This window comes from Leucoraja erinacea, chromosome 24, assembly GCF_028641065.1.
Source record: "Leucoraja erinacea ecotype New England chromosome 24, Leri_hhj_1, whole genome shotgun sequence".
NCBI classification, from domain to species: Eukaryota; Metazoa; Chordata; class Chondrichthyes; order Rajiformes; family Rajidae; genus Leucoraja; species Leucoraja erinaceus.
Window position 1 is genome coordinate 20,671,100 of NC_073400.1, and position 18,766 is coordinate 20,689,865.

Consider the following 18,766-nt stretch of genomic DNA (forward strand, 5'->3'; position numbering starts at 1 on the left):
TTAAACCAAAGATCGACACAACATGCTGGAGTACTCAGCGGGCCAGGCAGCATCTCTGGACAGAAGGAATGGGTGACGTTTCAGGTCCAGAACTTCTTCAGACAGAGAGATATAGAACGAATGAATAAATATATGTAAACAAGTAAAGATGATAAAGGGAACAGGCCATTGATAGCTGTGGTCTTGGTGAAAACAAGTTACAGACAATGAGACTCAACAGGGTGGCTTTGAAGCGAAATATGAGACACTGTTCCTCCAGTTTCTGTGTATCCTCTCTCTGACAATGAAGGTCCAGGACAGAAAGGTCAGTGTGGGAATGGTAATTAAAGTGTTAATGGTATATATGTTATTGGCTGCCCTTTTTATGACTGTGACTGCTATAAATCTCTTCATGATGGGGAGGTCATCTGGTGTATTTATAATTGTTACAGAACTTCATGATTGTTGTTAACACGTGGTTAAATAATCAAGGCTATTTTAGAACTCACAGAATTCTAAAATTTAGAAACTAGCAACTGCAGACGCTGGTTCACACTAATGACCCGATGTCCTGCAGTAACGCTTGCGTCAGGCATCAACTCTGGAGAACATGAATATGTGAGGGTACACAAAAAAAGCTGGAGAAACTCAGCGGGTGCAGCAGCATCTATGGAGCGAAGGAAATAGGCAACGTTTCGAGCAATGAATATGTGAGGTTTCGGATCAGGACCATTCTTTGGAAGATACATTGTTTGTTTGCACTGTTGAATGTACAACCACGAAACCTTTTGGATTAGAGTACCCTGGCAAGTGTGTCATTGTGCATGATTCAATGCTATACGCGAAGAATAGTTGAAAGGCAAATTCACCCCGGGATGTCAAAAACATATCCTTACTAAAATTAATTACGAGTGAGACAGTGGAAATTAACAATAACATATACATCCAACGCCAACGGTCCAGTATCAGGCGTACTTTCTACATTTGTATTTTTGATGCAATACCTCCAGGGATGAAGTGTCTAAAAGATTATATCCCCTTCTATTGCAGGAGATGAATTCTCCAAAGCAAGCTCCGTCAAACAAGGTTCGGAACAAATCATGTCGTACGTAGGATGCTCTGCTTGCATATTGACACTTAATTCTGGAGCATGGCATTGCTGATAAGAATTGACCCATGTTGAAATCAATCGATACGGATATCTAGCGAGAGGAGGCAAGACATTGGCATGGTTGCCATGCATGTATTATAAATTAGAAATTTAAATTGCTGAGTTTACATAATTCTCCCACCCGTCTTGCAAATGGGAGTCGAAAGGGAATTTTTTAATGAAATGATGTATTGCCTTCCTCATATTTTAAAACTTCAATATTGATCCGTAATCCAAATAACCACGTCTTGTAGTCAAAAACACATGTTAAAACCTATTCACTGCCCGTCCTAAAATGACATTTAAGGAAAATACGTTGACCTCCTTTCCAGAGATTCTTCCCCAGCATGTAAGATTTTGGATTCAATAAATTCCAATTTTGGTCAACGTGCTCCTAATTTTCTACATCGGAAATAATATTAAGATGAGTAGAATCTCAATGTTTTATAGTGTTTTACAGAGAAAGAAAATATATCGGTTTTTTCCGTACAATACAGGCAATGCTTGGACAGTAAACATGGGATCGATAATTAATGTTTCGTTTGATTGCAGACCAAGGAAATTCGGGGCAAAATGATGTGACAGAAGGTTAGCACAGAAATTGTAATTGAGGAGCTATTGCACAATACCGCACCGGCTCTTGTTGTACAATTTATTCAATAAGTCGACAATATTTCGTCGCGTTACGGTATTTAGATTGGTTCCAAAATTATACTGTTTTCATCAGGCAGAATTTGAATATGCGTAGATAAATCGGGTGGTGAACATTCGCTGCAAAATTTGCAAATCGTTGTACAAAACATTCCATGATGTGCTACAAAATATACTTTGTGTTGACATAACTACGGAACTAACTACGTTTAATGAATACGAGATCGTTTCCAGCATTTCCTTTCTGTCACTCATTAAACTGTCGTCAATTTTGATTAGCTGTCAAGTTGATCTGCCAATCCTGTTTTGTGGACAGAACAATTCTCGACAATGCATTCCAAAATGTAGATTAAATATATATGAACAAATCTCAATATATTAGTCAGTATTGGAGGCACCGACGTGCTTGACCTGTACCCTGAATCTAGTTTTCACATTGAGCCCTGTTGTCCTCTCATTCACAACTCTGAACGGGATAGACACACATAACTTATCGGAGGCAACTAGTGTGTTTCTCAAACATTGATTTATTCAAGTCCTTAGCGGTAGATACCAATAAATGCTTTGTGACACCCCAATTATCTCGAATGATTCACCACCTCTTCAAGTTTTATACTCTCGTGACACACTGATTACATACGGATGTTACTGTTACCTTGAATAACATTCTCCCATTTCCCTGCAAATGGTTCGAACGAAAGTGACGTCTATTTCTTCAACAGTTTTGTTGCCCTCAGACTCCGTTTAGAATCTCCTACGTACTACTTTATTCCAGTTATCGTCGGCTTCCAATCTAAACACTTCAACTCTATGTATTGGCTATCCTAGTTATCCTACTATCATGGCCTTCAAGTTATCATCACTATACTGCACTTTTTTCCATCATGCGTTTTTCCATCATGCTTCCCCAGTACGAAAACTATTAGGACATAAATAGTGTACAGTACCGAATACGCCTAGTATTCCTACATCAGTCTTTGATGTGCAGAGCAAAGTGTTGTTTGTTGACATTTCTACATTTCCACCTTTGATTCAAGTGAAAGTAATTGTACCGTTTTACGAAAATACGATTTACGATTTTATGCCGCGCCGGGCGATGAAAAACCCCGCGCAACGGGCCTATTCAAGCTCCGCTCTATGATCTTTTCTCCACCAGGACGTCTCGCTCCTCCAATCACCGCCCCCTATCCTCAGTCCCACCCCCTTCTTCAGTTCCACCCCCTTCTTCGCCTCTTACCAACACCTCCCTCCTCCAAACATCGCTCTGAATCATCATGCCCCCCCCCCCCCCCCCCCCCCCCACCCTAGACGGCTGACCAACGTCTCCTCACGCCCATTCGGCGCCCTCGAACATCAGTCCCACCCTAACATCAGTCCCACCCAAAACACGAAGGGGTCTTTCCCCCCGCCCGCCCCGGGATTTCCGCCCATGATTGTTTCGAATCGTCACGGTGATCCTTTGATCACCTCAAACGCAAAAAAAAACCCCACCAAGAGCAAGATTTTATGAAGAAGTAACATTTACAACGTATTTGACACGAAACAGGCCGTGCGGTGTATGGCGAATTATAACAAAATTGTTGAGCAACAATAAAACTATTCGCTGATTGATATTATCTGTCTATTTTGCGCAAAATGTTCACAGTTATGGGATTTACGACATGCAGAAGTCCCGAACGACGTATATCCTTCGATACTTACGGCGCCATTGGGTACTGCATTGGCAATATGAACGTAGGCACATCTCCAGAGCCTGATCAGATACACGGATCAGATATACCGAGGACAATTTTGGAGCATAGAGAATAAATTCATGACTGGCTTTCAGCACTCAGGATATTGATTATAGACGTTGCGATGTTATGATAGCGTTGTTCAAGGCGTTGATTCGGACGCAATTGAAGTAATGTGATTTGGTCACCCTGCTACACGAAGGATGCTGGAAAGTGTGCAGTTACGTTTTTGAATCTTACTGACAGGAGTTGAGGTCTTGAGCGAAAGAGTGAGTTTCGGTAGGCTCTAACGTTACGATGTAGTTCATGAAAGTAATCTTTTTTGATTCCCTTCTATTGAAATGTGTCAGAATTGATGAACGACTATCGTCTAGCTGCCAGTCTTTATCATCCGCAAAGGTTTCCGAAAGCAAACGTCCTGAAGGAAATGCACAATGATTACTGTTTGCTTGCCACTGGAGTGAAGTGGTTGTTAACCTTTCAACGTGCAACAATACAAAACGGCCGGTTAAGCTTTCAAGGCAAACATGGTAATGAATTCCATAAACGCCACTGGACGTCTAAAATGTCGTTTAATAAGGATTCGGATATAAATATGGTGGCATATTAATAGTTTGGTGTATTTTCATAGAAATTAAGTTAATGAAATTTTGGAGAGTGAATAAATCAATTCCCTGAAAGTTCACATTAAACAACATTTAATTGTATGCTGTTACCGCACACACTGCATGCAACTGCATTCGGAAAGATTTAGGCCATGTCTACTTCACTATGTCTTGTCTGATAACACAGACGGACGCTTATAAAACTTATATTTAATTTCGATTGAATATAGAGCAATATTAATGTCAGCAGAAGTGAACGGAGTTTCGTGCATAATGCATTAACATGCTCATACGCAGTTCCCTCGAATTTACTAAAATTTAAAATGAACCATATAACCATATAACCATATAACAATTACAGCACGGAAACAGGCCATCTCGGCCCTACAAGTCCATGCCGAACAAATTTTTTCCCCTTAGTCCCACCTGCCTGCACTCGTACCATAACCCTCCATTCCCTTCTCATCCATATGCCTATCCAATTTATTTTTAAATTATACCAATGAACCTGCCTCCACCACTTCCTCTGGGAGCTCATTCCACACCGCCACCACTCTCTGCGTAAAGAAGTTCCCCCTCATATTACCCCTAAACTTCTGTCCCTTAATTCTGAAGTCATGTCCTCTTGTTTGAATCTTCCCTATTCTCAAAGGGAAAAGCTTGTCCACATCAACTCTGTCTATCCCTCTCATCATTTTAAAGACCTCTATCAGGTCCCCCCTTAACCTTCTGCGCTCCAGAGAATAAAGACCTAACTTATTCACCTATCTCTGTAACTTAGTTGTTGAAACCCAGGCAACCATTGGTCCTTTTAATATCATGGACCAGTTTAAGGGGGAATTTCCTGCTCAATTGAGATTTTCAGCATCTTTGCATACAGAGCGATTTGCAACGATCACTTCGAAGATGCATAAAGCGAAAAAGAATATCATCGTGATTTCGGGCAGAATATCCGACCAACCCAAAACATATTGCATTGGCAGAGAGTCGCGAATGCTCATCCCGACTGCAAGCTCGCATCCGCCGCATCTGGAGTCTCCAGTAGATGGAAACGACTTAGCATAAGCATAGTTTCAACCACAAGTACAATAACAACAACAAGAACTAATAATAGTACTACTCCTACTAATATTAGTACTACTTTTACTATTACTACTACTACTACTACTACTACTAACTACTACTACTACTACTACTACTACTACTACTGCTACTACTACTACTACTACTACTACTACTACTACTACTACTACTACTACTACTACTACCACTACTACTACTACTACCACTACTACTACTACAACAACTGCTATCACTACTAATATTTAATAATTATTACTAGTAGTATCATCGGCATTAAAGCGGCAACGTATTTTTAGTCGCGGTCGGTATTAATTTTTTGAAATAATCGCCGTAACATAGAAGAAGCGGAAACCACTTTTGACCATTAGGGAGACTGACAAAATACTCCGGGAACTGCACGGAAACCTTGTGGTTAGGGGGTAGGGGAGGGAATTATTTAATAGGACTCAGAGTGATACCAATAGACACAAATGGGGGCGGTTTTATGGAACGGGTTGCCGGAGGATATCGTAGAGTCAAGTACTATCGCAAAAAGTAAGGACCATTTAGGCAGATACATGGATACGACCTATTTAGATGGATTTGGGCCAAATACAAACTGTGACTAGTGCAGAGGGGACATGTTGTTCGCTGCGGCCAAATTGGGCTAAAGGGCATTTTTCAAATTTTTGACTATACGACACTATGACTCTCTAATAATTTTGATTCTCAGAACTGAACAACTGCCAAAGATTCTTAAAAGAGTTGGGTGAGAAAATAATTGTTTTCTTCTTACCTAATTTAGCGGATTCCAAAAAACAAAGACTATATGATAGAAACTCATATTTGTGCTTCCTTCCGCATTTTAGTTACCACTCGTTGTTATACTCGAGATATCACATAGTGACGCGTGTCTGATATCCACGCAGGGCGCTGGCTGTATCAGGTGTACATTACGTGAGGCAGGAATATCTCTCTCTTCTATCGCTCTCATTCTTTATCTATCTATCTATCTCTCTCTCTATCTCTCTATCTCCCTCCCTCTCTCTCTCTCTCTCTCTCTCTCTCTCTCTCTCTCTCTCTCTCTCTCTCTCTATCTATCTCTCTCTCTCTCTCTCTCTCTCTCTCTCTCTCTCTCTCTCTCTCTCTCTCTCTCTCTCTCTCTCTCTCTATCTATCTATCTATCTATCTATCTATCTATCTATCTATCTATCTATCTATCTATCTATCTATCTATCTATCTATCTATCTATCTATCTATCTATCTATCTATCTGTCTCTGTCTGTCTGTCTGTCTGTCTGTCTGTCTGTCTGTCTGTCTGTCTGTCTGTCTGTCTATCTATCTGCTTGCATATGTTGATAGTATGGGATATCATATGGCCTTGTACAGTCATCACACTGCCTTCAGGTTTAGTCGCTAAAATACTCAATTAAATGCTGGTTTATTCCCATGGCAAGTGGTTGTTTGGCATGTTCGCACCAAGTTTTGTTCGTGACATTTTCTCAGGAAATTTAAAGTAAGCGACGATAACTGCGAAATTCGCCACAAGCGTCCTTTAAATTACTTTCCACAAGAAGCCCATCATGTAATGATGACAATTTAAACATACAGCAATAATTAGTTCTATTCGATTTTTTGGGTATTTGTCGAATGAATTTCGAATAAAGTCTTTAAAACGTGAACCTCGACAATGATGCCGTAAATGTAACAAAACTATGCATTTTATATGTGAAGGGTTTTTGTTGTCCTGGCACATATTTTTGTTATACCACCTAATTCCTTTTTTTCTGTTACGCTGCTTGAATGAATTTTTGCTAATTGAAATTCTTGACCTCAGTTGAAATGACTGCATGTCGCTGAAAACTTTAATCATTTTAACGATACAACAGTGAACTGCTGAATGGTTTCCTGCTCGGTACTTATCCCTGAATGAAAGGCGCATGCTTGCTGTTTTATTGATATACCCACAAGTAGATCACAACATCACTGAAGATAATAATAATTTTATGTTCACTTTACCTACAATGGTTGGCTATTTTTAGGCAGCAACATAAGTACATCAGATGAAACAACACCACAGTGCGTGAATCTTAGGATGTGAATCTAATGAGGGATGATCGTCCCATGGATCCACATGCTCTACAGCTCATAAGCATGATATTCATTTTTGAGATAAATACAATTCCGACAGGATTGGACGCCCGTGTATAGGGAGTACATTAATTGAATGTTGGATGGGTTAAAGTTGTAATACCTGAGGGCATTATCCCGTACGAATTCTGAACTGAGAAAATAATGAGTTTCAACGCAAAGCAGATTCCGAGATAGCTCAGTATATTTTAATAGACATGTAGATATAAAATAAACCATTCAACGCGGGGAGAGTGGATGTAATCAAGGGTGAGTAAATCCGAATGGATATTGGTACTGATTTTGTGTCAATTTGTTCCGGGTATAGATCGCTTACGGCCCATCGAGTCTACTCCCGCATAGCTCGCTGTCGGCTTCTGTCGTCGTCCAACAAGTTGACAGTATTGTCGCCCGACGCGTCACATCGTCGCTTCCAGGGATCGCTACGAGAAGGCTTCTGTCATGATCGCTACCCTCTTAATAACAGCATTCCCCGTGAGCTTTATCCTAAAACGTCTCCCAATTTCCCCCCAACAGTGCTACCTGGTTCAGGATTCAGCAAGCACGGAATACATCCTTTCATATTCTAGCTTTTTCATAGGTTATAATAATTTCCTGTCGCTGACCTTTGGGTATGAGATTTGTTATCAGAATTCATCACATGTAAATCACCCGCGGTTTATTAATAGTTAACATGTTTTCCACACAGAAGAAGCTTTGAAACGAAAAGAGAAAGGTAAATTGTCTAAAATGCAGACAGCCTATAAAATGTATTTCTCCATCTGCAATAATTTTATCCGACGTTTATATAGTAGTGGTATGTGAAAAAAAACGATTTTACATGAAATACTTTAAAAAAATGTGCGAACTTATTGTTGGTCATCCGAACTTATTCGTGTGCTGATGAATTCGCTTAACCTATCACGTTTGCGAATGCTTTCAACAACTTAAAAAAAATGAAAATAACTATAGCGCTATTGAGTCTGAAATATTATTTTCTCACTATATGGGTTGTTATTGACACTCCGCTCTTCTACATTTCAATAACAATTAAACGGCCATATATCCACGTGTTATTTTCCGATATTCACATTGTGGCACAATTCTGTCCGGGGAGAGAATTGTATTTTGGCAATTGTTCATAGTGAAAATAGACCTCGAACGCCTGTTTTGACAGAAGGTGCTATCTTGTTCAGAGTACAGTCAAGTCGTGGTTAAGTAACAATGCCGTCGTTTGAAATAATTGCTGTTTCTATGTGCAGATCAAAAGACATATATAGAAATTTTTGAAGATATGGGTGAGTGATACATTTGGTATCCTTTCCTTATGACGTTTTAGATCGTAAAAAGTATATTTCTATTCCACACTACGATAAGTCAGAGCTATGGACTATCTTCTCACATTTTCAATTTCCTCGCTTAATATCTATCTATCTATATCTATCTATCTATCTATCTATCTATCTATCTATCTATCTATCTATCTATCTATCTATCTATCTATCTATCTATCTATCTGTCTGTCTGTCTGTCTGTGTTGTATAAATACTCAGTTTAATATTTAAACGATACAGCTCAACAGTTAGTACAAAAGGGCAAGGTGTGTGTTGACGTGTTGACTGTGAAGTGCCGCCGGGATGAAATCCCTGGGACCACAAGCGGGGCCCCGTACACCAGGTCGGATGACGAAGTTGACAGGTCCTCCTTTGGGGCAGTGTGTATACCAGGAATGACCCACGGCAATTCGTCCATCCAGTCTTGGCACATGAGCCGTGCCTTGAGGGATGCCTTCATGTGCCGATGAAAACGTTCCACTAGGCCGTTTGCTTTCGGGTCGTAGGCCGTTGTGTGGCGCCGCTTAGTGCTAAGCAGCTAGGCCATTGCTGACCACTGCTCGGAGGTGAACAGCGCACACGCCAATGCGGGAGGTCCAGTTGGCGGTGAGGGCACGTGCACATGTTGCAGTGAAGGTATGCGAGAGCGGGACGGCTTTTGGCCATCTCGTGAAACTGTCCACGATGATGAAGAGGTGGGTGAAAACTCTTGCAGGGAGCAGCAGTCTAGTGATGTCGACGTGGATGTGGTCGAAACGCCGGTGTGTCAGGGCGAAGGTCTGTAGCGATGACTTGATGTGTCGCTGAATCTTGGAGGTTTGACAGGGGATGCACGCTGTGGCCCAGTTGCCGACCTGTTTGTACAACCCGTGCCATATTACCTTGGCTGCCATCAGTGCTTTTATTGTCCGGAAGAGAAGGGTGAGCTAGGCCGTGAACCATGTCACCATTTTTTTTTATTTTTTTTTAGTATGTCTTAAAGTCTGTTTTTAGTGTTTCTAGTGTGTTTTGTGTGGGGGGTGGTGTGGGGGGGTGAGGGGGAAACCGTTTCGGCCGCCTCCTCCATGGAGAGGCGACTTTTTCCAGGTCGCCTCCCCCGTGGCCTACCATGTCACAAATCCGGTAGCGCCAGGCAATGCAGGTATCGCTGCTGATGCAATGTGACAAATAAACCGTTGTATTGTATTGTATTGTAAATCCGGTAGCGCCAGGCAGCAGGTATGATTGGTCTTCCGGCAGAAATGTCACAGAGGTGTCAGCAGGCCCGAATCGCACATCCGCTAACAACAGGCCTAAGATGGCGGTGCGGGAAGCGAGTATCTCTTCAACTCCTCGCTGGGTAGCCGCCACGGTGTGCAGTCGATACTTAGGGCCAGAGCGCGGGGGCATTGACGGCGATGCGGGTCAACGTATCTGCGACCTGGTTGCTGTTGCCTGCGATGTGCAGGACGCAAGTCGTGCATTCTGTGATGTAGGTCAGGTGGCGCTGCTGTCGTGCTGGCCAAGGATCAAACGCTTTCGCATAGGCAAACATCAGTCATTTGATGTCAATGAAACATGTGGAATCTCTACCCTCGAGGAAGTAGCGGAAATGCCGGATGGCCAGGTAGAGGGTGAGGGCCGTCTTGGGGATGTCGTCCTGATGGACCGGAATGTAATGGTATCCGCGTACCAGGTCGATGTTGAAAAACACTTTATCGCCGTCCAGGTTTGCCGTGAAGTCCTGGATGTAAGGGACAGGGTACCAGTCGGCCGTTGTGACCTCGTTGAGTCGGCGGTAGTCCCCACAGGGTCTCCAGCCCTGAGATGCTTTGGGGGCCACGTGAAGCGGGGACGCCCACGTGCTGTCTGAGCGGCGCTCTCTGCGCATTCCCTCCATTTTGTGGAATTGGTCTTTGGCCAGTTGGAGCTTGGCGATGGGCAGCCTGCGTGCGAGTGCATGGAGTGGCGGTCCAGTGGTGGGGATATGGTGCTTCACCCCATGCTCTGGGCTGGCCTTTGTGAACTTGGGAGTTACGATGTCTGGGAAATTGGCCAAGATTCTCGCGTACTCATTGTCGGAGAAGGTCACCGAGCCGAGGTAGGGCGCAGGCAAATCGGCGTGGCGATCGACTCGAACCTCTCCAGCGGAGAGTGCACCCGGAGGAATTCGGCATCGAGCAGCGGTTGTAAGACATCGGCGATGGTAAAGGTCCACTTGAAGCGACAGGAATTTAAGTTGATCGGGATCCCAAATGTGCGGACCCCAAATGTTCTGATGTTGCTGCTGTTGGCAGCAGTCTGTGGACGCCCCTTCTTTCCTTCAGCGCCAGAGAGGCGCAAAACACTGACATCCATTCCCGTGTCAACGAGAATACGCCGCCCCGAATGACGATCCCAGGTTTAGAGGAGGCGATGTTATTGACCAGCCGCAGTTGCCACTACCGATGGCCGGCCGAGGCATTTCCCAGATGCATGCAGGTTAGTCGGCATTGGCGGGTATTGGAGCCCCATCTTTGGTAGTAGTAGCTCCACTTTTCGTTGCTGGCGCCGTTCGTAGACGACGTCACTGCCGCTCCTTCCGTGGAGGATGGGACCGCCTGTATGAATTGCCGAAGCACCGCTACCGTCCGACACCCTGTTGTTTGGCCTGCCACAGAACGCTGACCTAGGTTAGCTCGTCCAGGCATGATGAGATCCAAAAGAAGTTGTTTTGGATCGTCGGGATCACATAGAAACATAGAAACATAGAAAAAAATAGGTGCAAGAGTTGGCCATTCGACCCTTCGAGCCTGCACCGCCATTCAATATGATCATGGCTGATCATCCAACTCAGTATCCTCTACCTGCCTTCTCTCCATACCCCCTGACCCCTTTAGCCACAAGGGCCACATCTTACTCCCTCTTAAATATAGCCAACGAACTGGCCTTAACTACCTTCTGTGGCAGAGAATTCCAGAGATTCACCACTCTCTGTGTGGAAATGTTTTCCTCATCTCGGTCCTAAAAGATTTCCTCCTTATCCTTAAACTGTGACCCCTTGTTCTGGAATTCCCCAACATCGGGAACAAGCAACATCGGAATCTGAAGATGTTCACGTGTTGTATGAACATTCAGTTTAATATTTAAACACCCAGTTTAACATTTAAACGATACATCTCAACAATTAGTACACAGGGGCAAGGTGTGTGTTAACATGTTGACTGTGAAGTGAAGGCTAGCTCCGTCGTCAGCTGCATTCGCCAGCTGTGCTCGCGGGTCGGTGTTGGTTTTCTCGGCCCAGATCACGCCAGTTCCACGCGAGTGCTCGAGCTCGACGAAGGACGGTTCGAGACCAAAGCCACACTATTTTTTTAAATTTATTTGTCTATTTAATTATCTGTTTATTTAGCAATCTGTTTATTTATTTACATATTGATGTAATTTTCTGTGTATGTATCTATTATTTATTTATGTATTTATTTCCCATCTATTAATTAATTAATTTATTTATCTAGTTTTTCATTTGTTTATTTAGTTACCTGTTTATCTATTCGTTTATTTATCCATCCATCTATTTATTTATTTATTTATTTATCTATTCATTTGTCACGCTATCTATTTATGTATTTATGTATCTATTTATTTAAATGCTTATTGATTTATACATTTCTTTAACATTCATTATTTATCCCTATGTCACGTGCCAGTCTCGATTGCAATTCTCATCTACATCCTCCCACATTGAAGCATTTCCCCATCAATATCACTCCTCACCTGGTTACCTTTCCGCATGTGGAGCTCCCATGCCTCTCAGTTCCATGTATTGCCTACCTTCAGTGTATACATTCTATGTAATGTCGGCATCAGAAACTGACTGTCGTGTTGCTCCGATAGATTCTGCTGGGCAATCTGTGTTCTTTCAGTAGCGTGACTTGCTCCAGGTGACGGCACCTACAGTATCCTGTGTTTTCTTTAAAACAATTGTTACTGGCTTCACAAACAAGAGTATTTAGTAGGATGGGCTAAACGATAGGGGAACTGCGCTTAAATCTCACCGTTGCACTGTAGATGTCTAGAGATATTTTATAAACGTGGACTAAACGTAATTTGTACATGTTGCTAATCTACAACGATAACTTCGTCTTTGTTCGGTATGTGTTTTGCAATGGGTAATATTAAGTATTTAATGCCCTGCAGAAGAGAAACTGAAAGCAAGAGATAGAGGTATCGTTTACATCCATTCTGTGATTAAAACGTCACGTATTATAGGATGGATTTTCGTGCATAAGACCAGAGGGGCTAAAAAAACCTGTGCGCCATGTGAACGGATATCACAGATTACTACGACTCAGCTATGGATTACTACTACTACACGTGGATTTTGAAAAAAACAAACAACCCAGCAGCAAAGAGAAGCAGGAAAAAACAGTGATTGGCTCTAGCCCAAGTGGGTGGAGCGTTAGAAGTGAGTCAGAGGGGGGGAAACTATTTAAAAAGAGAGGAAAAGCAAAGGCAGACTGAACTCAGAGCTCCCGTCGATTTTGAAGAAACAGCAGTAAAGAGAAGCAGGAAAAAGCAGTGATTGGCTCTAGCCCGAGTGTGATGACAGTTAGAAGTGAGTCAGAGGGGGAAAACAGTTTAAGACTGAGGAATTTGGTTTGTAAATTGGTAAATTAGCCAATTATCAGTCAATATAAGCTAGACGGCGCTTAGGGAGCGGCAGTGAGGGAGCGGCCTTGTGAGGGAAGTGCCTTGCGAGAAAAGTGTGAGTCTTTGGCTCGAGAGTCTTCGACGAGACTACACGTAAAGCTCAAGAGGACGGAATGTGGTGAACACATGTCGGGGCAGATGAGACAGTGTGAGGCTTGCAGAATGTGCGAGCCCATGGACACGGATAGAGCCTCTGGCTGCTGCAAATGTGGCAAGGACGTCCAGCTTCAGCTCCTAAAGTCTTTCCGGGGATGACTGGACTGTCATATGTTGAATGAATGGAGCGACTGGACTTGTGTTCACTGGAATTTAGAAGGACGAGTAGGGGGGAGGGGGGGGGGGGTCTTATTGAAGCATACACGATTCTTAAGGGATTGGACACGCTGGAGGCAGGAAACGTGTTCGCGATGTTGGGTCAGCGCAGAATCGGAGGCCACAGCTTAAGAATAAGGGGTAGGGCATTTAGACCGAAGATGATGAAAAAATCTTCACCCAAAGAGTTGTGAATCTGTGGAATTCTCTGCCTCAGAATTTGGAGGCCGATTGTCTGGATGCTTTCAAGAGAGAGTTAGCTACTGTTCTTAAAGATAGCAGAGTCAATGGATATGGGGAGAAGGCAGGAACAAGGTACAGATTGTTGATGATCAGCCACGATCACAGTGAATGGCGGTGCTGGCGCGAAGGGCAGAATGGCCTATTCCTGCACCAATTTCTATTGTCTATTGTTACCTTATTTGCTGAAACGGGTCATTTTCGAATGCATTTTTCCGTGGCACTTTCCCTAACCACTCTGCCGAATGGCTAAACACAATCCAGCATGCGAAAGCTCAACAACATACTTTCCCGGAAAGTATATCCAATTTATTATCTAATGCTTCCTGATGGAACTATTAAATGATATACGACTATTCACCTCTCGTTCTCATGATGGCAATTTGTACATCCTGGTTTAAACTACACGGCATTCTTCCCGTTGTAGTTTTAAAGTTGTTGGGCTCAATAGTAATATGAATTCACCATTCAGGTTCGGAAGCTGTTCACAATTATTTATTTACACGTGTTATTTTTATTCTGTGTACCAAATACCATATCTACCTGTCTGTGCACTATGGAATGAGTACATAACGTTACGCGGTGAGTGGGTTGTTTTCCAATAAGGATGGCATCGCCACATTCATCATTGCATCTTGAACGCAAGGCATATTAAGAAATTCTATAGTAGACAACTACAAACCAGAAAACAACACGTGCAACTGTGGATGCTTCACTTCCAGTGTACATAGAAGGAAATCAATGCTGTCTTTCAAATAACGCGGTATTCGCTTTGCGTTTTATCTTCGCTTGTCTCGCATTTTACCTGTCCCGTGAAAATTGTAATAATTAATTCGAGTAATATCAGAATATCCCAATGTGTCCACCGCCAAATTCCCATGACAGGCATTTATTCCCGAGTATTAGTACCCACGGCTTCATTTGCACAAACGTTCGAGCTAGATTTGTGACATTATAACCCATATGAAAATAATCTGCAACGCCAATGCTTGTTCTGTGTATGTGCTGCAGCAAATGTTAATGACACATATGCATATATATATGGTCTATTATACAGAGACACACTGAACTGTTCTGTATTCATGCTTACAATACCCTGTTGTGCTGCAGAAAGCAATAATTTCATTCTCCTATCTGGGACACCTGACAATAAACTCTCTTGACCCTTGAGTTGACTGACTTGACATTTTGGGTAAACATCTTCTCTCATTCTATGTGCCTTTCATTCTTGACCTTGACAAGTTAACTTGCCACATAATAAGCGACTCCGCTTTCTGTCATACGTACACAAATCGAAAACATGTAAACAATCGGAAACACGTTATTCGTGTTCCGATGGCAACTGCACGTACATTCTTCATGTGATTTTGCGATGGGGATGATAGCAGACTGTAATGACATCAGTTTGGAGCTGCATTTAAAACGAATGAAAGAAATTCTGCATGTGTGCACAGAAGATGAATTTTAAATTGCGCGTTTTCTGCACGGCAGATCTTCTCAAGTGCAAAGAAAATATAAACGCCCTTGGTGAGTAAAATATTTGATAATTAATTTAAATATGTTTATTTCTTCCTCTGCAACATTTATGGCAGATGCAGATGATATCCGATGTATTTTAAAGGTAGTTTAATCGGTATGACATTGCGACTGCAAAAATATATACGAATCGGGCATTTGTATTTGGCAAAATTCGCATGGTATGCAATAAAATATAATGGCATATTGTCGTATTAGAATATATATCAAAGGTCGACAAAAAAGTGGAGAAACTCAGCGGGTCAGGCAGCATCTATGGAACGAAGGAATAGTAGAGACCCTCTCGACCCGAAACGTCCCCTGTTCCTTGGCTCCATAGATGCTGCCTAACCCGCTGTGTTTCTCCAGCTTTTTTTTGTCTACCTTCAATTTTCCAGCATCTGCAGTTCTTTCTTAAACAGAATATATAGCAAGGTGTGCACTGTGAACTGTGAGATGATTTACAATAATTATACAGGGTCAATGATGTCTTGTGATCACGTTCGTAATGTTTCATCCAATATTCTGATCACACTTGTCGTTTCTGGGAGATGAATGGCAAAGCTGCCAGTTCTAATAATCTTCAAGCATATAACCACACGCAATATGAATGGATTTCTGACATTATATGTGATGTAATTATTACTTTGTGAAATTGTAAGCTGAATATTTTGTGACTTTCAGAGAAGCAATTTGGATGATATTGATTGATCACAACGTTAGCAAAATATTCATTTAACGACAGTCATATCACACGTTCAAAGAATAATGTACCGAACACATCAACATATAACTTCAATTTGATTTTGTTATTGCATTAATATGTTTTACTTCTTCTTGCACTTCATAGAGGAGAAGCTGAAATTGAAAGGCACAGGTAGCGAGCTCATCATCTCAACATTGCTGGAACGCATTGTGATTATAATTGTGAATAGTGAAAACATATATTTGCAATGGGGCGCAAAAATTGCATAGCACGGATCAGTAAAAGAACTTCCCTGAGAACTTGATGTGTGCAATTTTGCCTGTAATCCGTCATTTATTGAATTAATTCAGTGAAATGGAAATAGAGGTAATCGAATTGACGCAAGATTCCCAGGATTCCATTCCACGCTTTCTGGAGCGCTAGTATGGAAATTGTGGGCTGAAGGGACTGATTTCCAGAGGGCTAGTATGGAAATTGTGGGCCAAATAGATTCTTGGGGTGACAGCTTAGTCACTTTAGCCTGATGTGCTAGCAGCTCACTCACGGCTGGTGGGCGAGCAGTTGACTCACGGATTTTTCTTGTAATTCCATTTCAAGCAGGGTGCAAGGCCACCAAATTCAAATGCATTTTTCTTGTAATTCCATTTCAAGCAGGGTGCAAGGCCATCAAACTTCAAATGCAGTTTCCTACCACTTCAAGCAGGGTGCAGTGCCACCAAATTCAAGTGCAATTGAATTCGGTGGCCTTGCATCCTGCTTGAAGTGGTAAGAAACTGCACTTGAATTTGGTGGTCTGACTTGAAATGGTAGGAAACTGCCTTTGAATTTGGTTGCCTTGCACCCTGCTTGAAATGAAATGTCAAGGAATAGCCGTAAGTCAACTACTAGCCCACCAGCCAGCACACAGGCTTGAGTGACTGAGCTGCCACCTCAAGAATTCATTTGGCCCACAATGTCCATACTAGCCCTCTGGAAACCAGTCCCTTCAGCCCACAGTACCCAAAGTAGCGCTCCAGAAAGGCTCCCCCCCCCCCCCCCCCCCCACTGGCCATCAATATTGGAATTGATGGAGAGGTGGAATATTGCACGGTATGTTCCGTTGGGTCCCACTTAGTCTGGTATATGTGTGTGTGTGTGTGTGTGTGTGTGTGTGTGTGTGTGTGTGTGTGTGTGTGTGTGTGTGTGTGTGTGTGTGTGTGTGTGTGTGTGTGTGTGTGTGTGTGTGTGTGTGTGTGTGTGTGCGTGTGCGTGCGCGCGCGCGCGCGCGCGCGCGCGCGCGTGTGTGTGTGTGTGTGTGTGTGTGTATGTGCTCTCTGTAATAGTTATGCATTTTGACACTCCTTATTCAAAATTAAATCACATTTATCTGAGGTTATATTAAAAGATTGTAGAACGATGTAGAATGATAGGGATTTACCATTGATGGCTAACATTGTGTTTCTCCGTCTTTTGCCTTCCAGATTTAAATCAATCCGAAGATACTATATCCGATTTAGGTAGGAATCTACATGCCGTTTGTTTTTAATCTATTTAATCTGTTCTCCAGCTATACCCAGTTGGTGACTATTTTAATTTACATTGCACAACACGAAATATTTATCGTGCATTAACACCAAACAAACAGAGACGAAGACAATTGCGATTTCTTCATCCAGGGCAATAATTAATATCAACAAAGTGATATAATTTGTGCGTATGCTTTGAGGGGATTTACCGAATTGCGGTAAATAACTGCCAATATACTTAAATCTGACATATGGACGTATTTCGCTCCAATTATTGGTTTCAGTTTCTTACATCAAGCTTTCAACACTGTATGATTAGTACCACACAAATGCCCAATTTCTCCGAAGAGTTTTGATCTTAGTAAATAAAAAGAAATGTTCGGTCAATCTATAATACGCGACGTATTGCCTGATATGGCAGTGCATCCGAAGGGTCAGTCACACACTTGGAATACATTACAAATATCCGTGAAGAAGCAATGTTGTAAGGATAAATGCAACATTTCTATACTTAAAATATTTTTTGACATTTCCGAGCTGCTTAACATCAACTGATAATTAATAATCTGAAGGAAGGCTGACGCGTTGAAATATGAATGGCCATGTTTTAAATCCACTACTGTTGGATTTGATTAAACATTAACGAAGATTTGCATTCCTCTCTATTTATCGTATCAACAAATCTTTCCTCTTCTTTGCCGAAATGCATCCTTAACAGAGGAAAAGTTGCACACAAAAGCCAAAGGTAATTCGATATAATGGATGCACTATGTAAATATTTATAGATATTCGCATTAATAAATGATTCGGTATTAAGAGAGTAGCATCACACAAGGCAAATTATTCATGTTAAATGGTTCGATTACATCAAATATTATTCAAGATGGTACGTGACGCTTTACCAAATTAGAATGTGTGGGTAACGTTCACGTTAAAGGTACAGAGGTCATGGGTTTCATTTGAGTGCAGACGCAGCTGGCTATGACCTAACATTTCAAAGTATTTAATTCTAGTCTCGCTGCCCAATCAGATGGCGACCATAATCGGGGAAATTGTGACTGAATGGATTAACTACCATTCAGCCCACCAGCCATCCCATCCAATATATTATTCTTCGTAAATTTCTCATGTAGACACGACGTGCCAGGTATAAAGCTATGTCTATCGCTGAT

The 18,766-nt window shown here is 42.1% G+C and overlaps 2 long non-coding RNA genes across 2 annotated transcripts; both read left to right on the forward strand.

Moving 5' to 3' along the window:
* Positions 1–603: 603 nt before the first annotated feature.
* LOC129708755 (uncharacterized) lies at positions 604–5,944 on the forward strand. The gene is made up of 3 exons (XR_008725404.1): positions 604–1,065; positions 1,682–1,717; positions 5,914–5,944. It is a non-coding gene; the product is annotated as an uncharacterized LOC129708755 (long non-coding RNA).
* A 6,261-nt stretch (positions 5,945–12,205) lies between these two features.
* LOC129709019 (uncharacterized) lies at positions 12,206–18,339 on the forward strand. The gene is made up of 5 exons (XR_008725442.1): positions 12,206–12,830; positions 15,360–15,395; positions 16,234–16,260; positions 17,550–17,585; positions 18,313–18,339. It is a non-coding gene; the product is annotated as an uncharacterized LOC129709019 (long non-coding RNA).
* Positions 18,340–18,766: the final 427 nt, after the last annotated feature.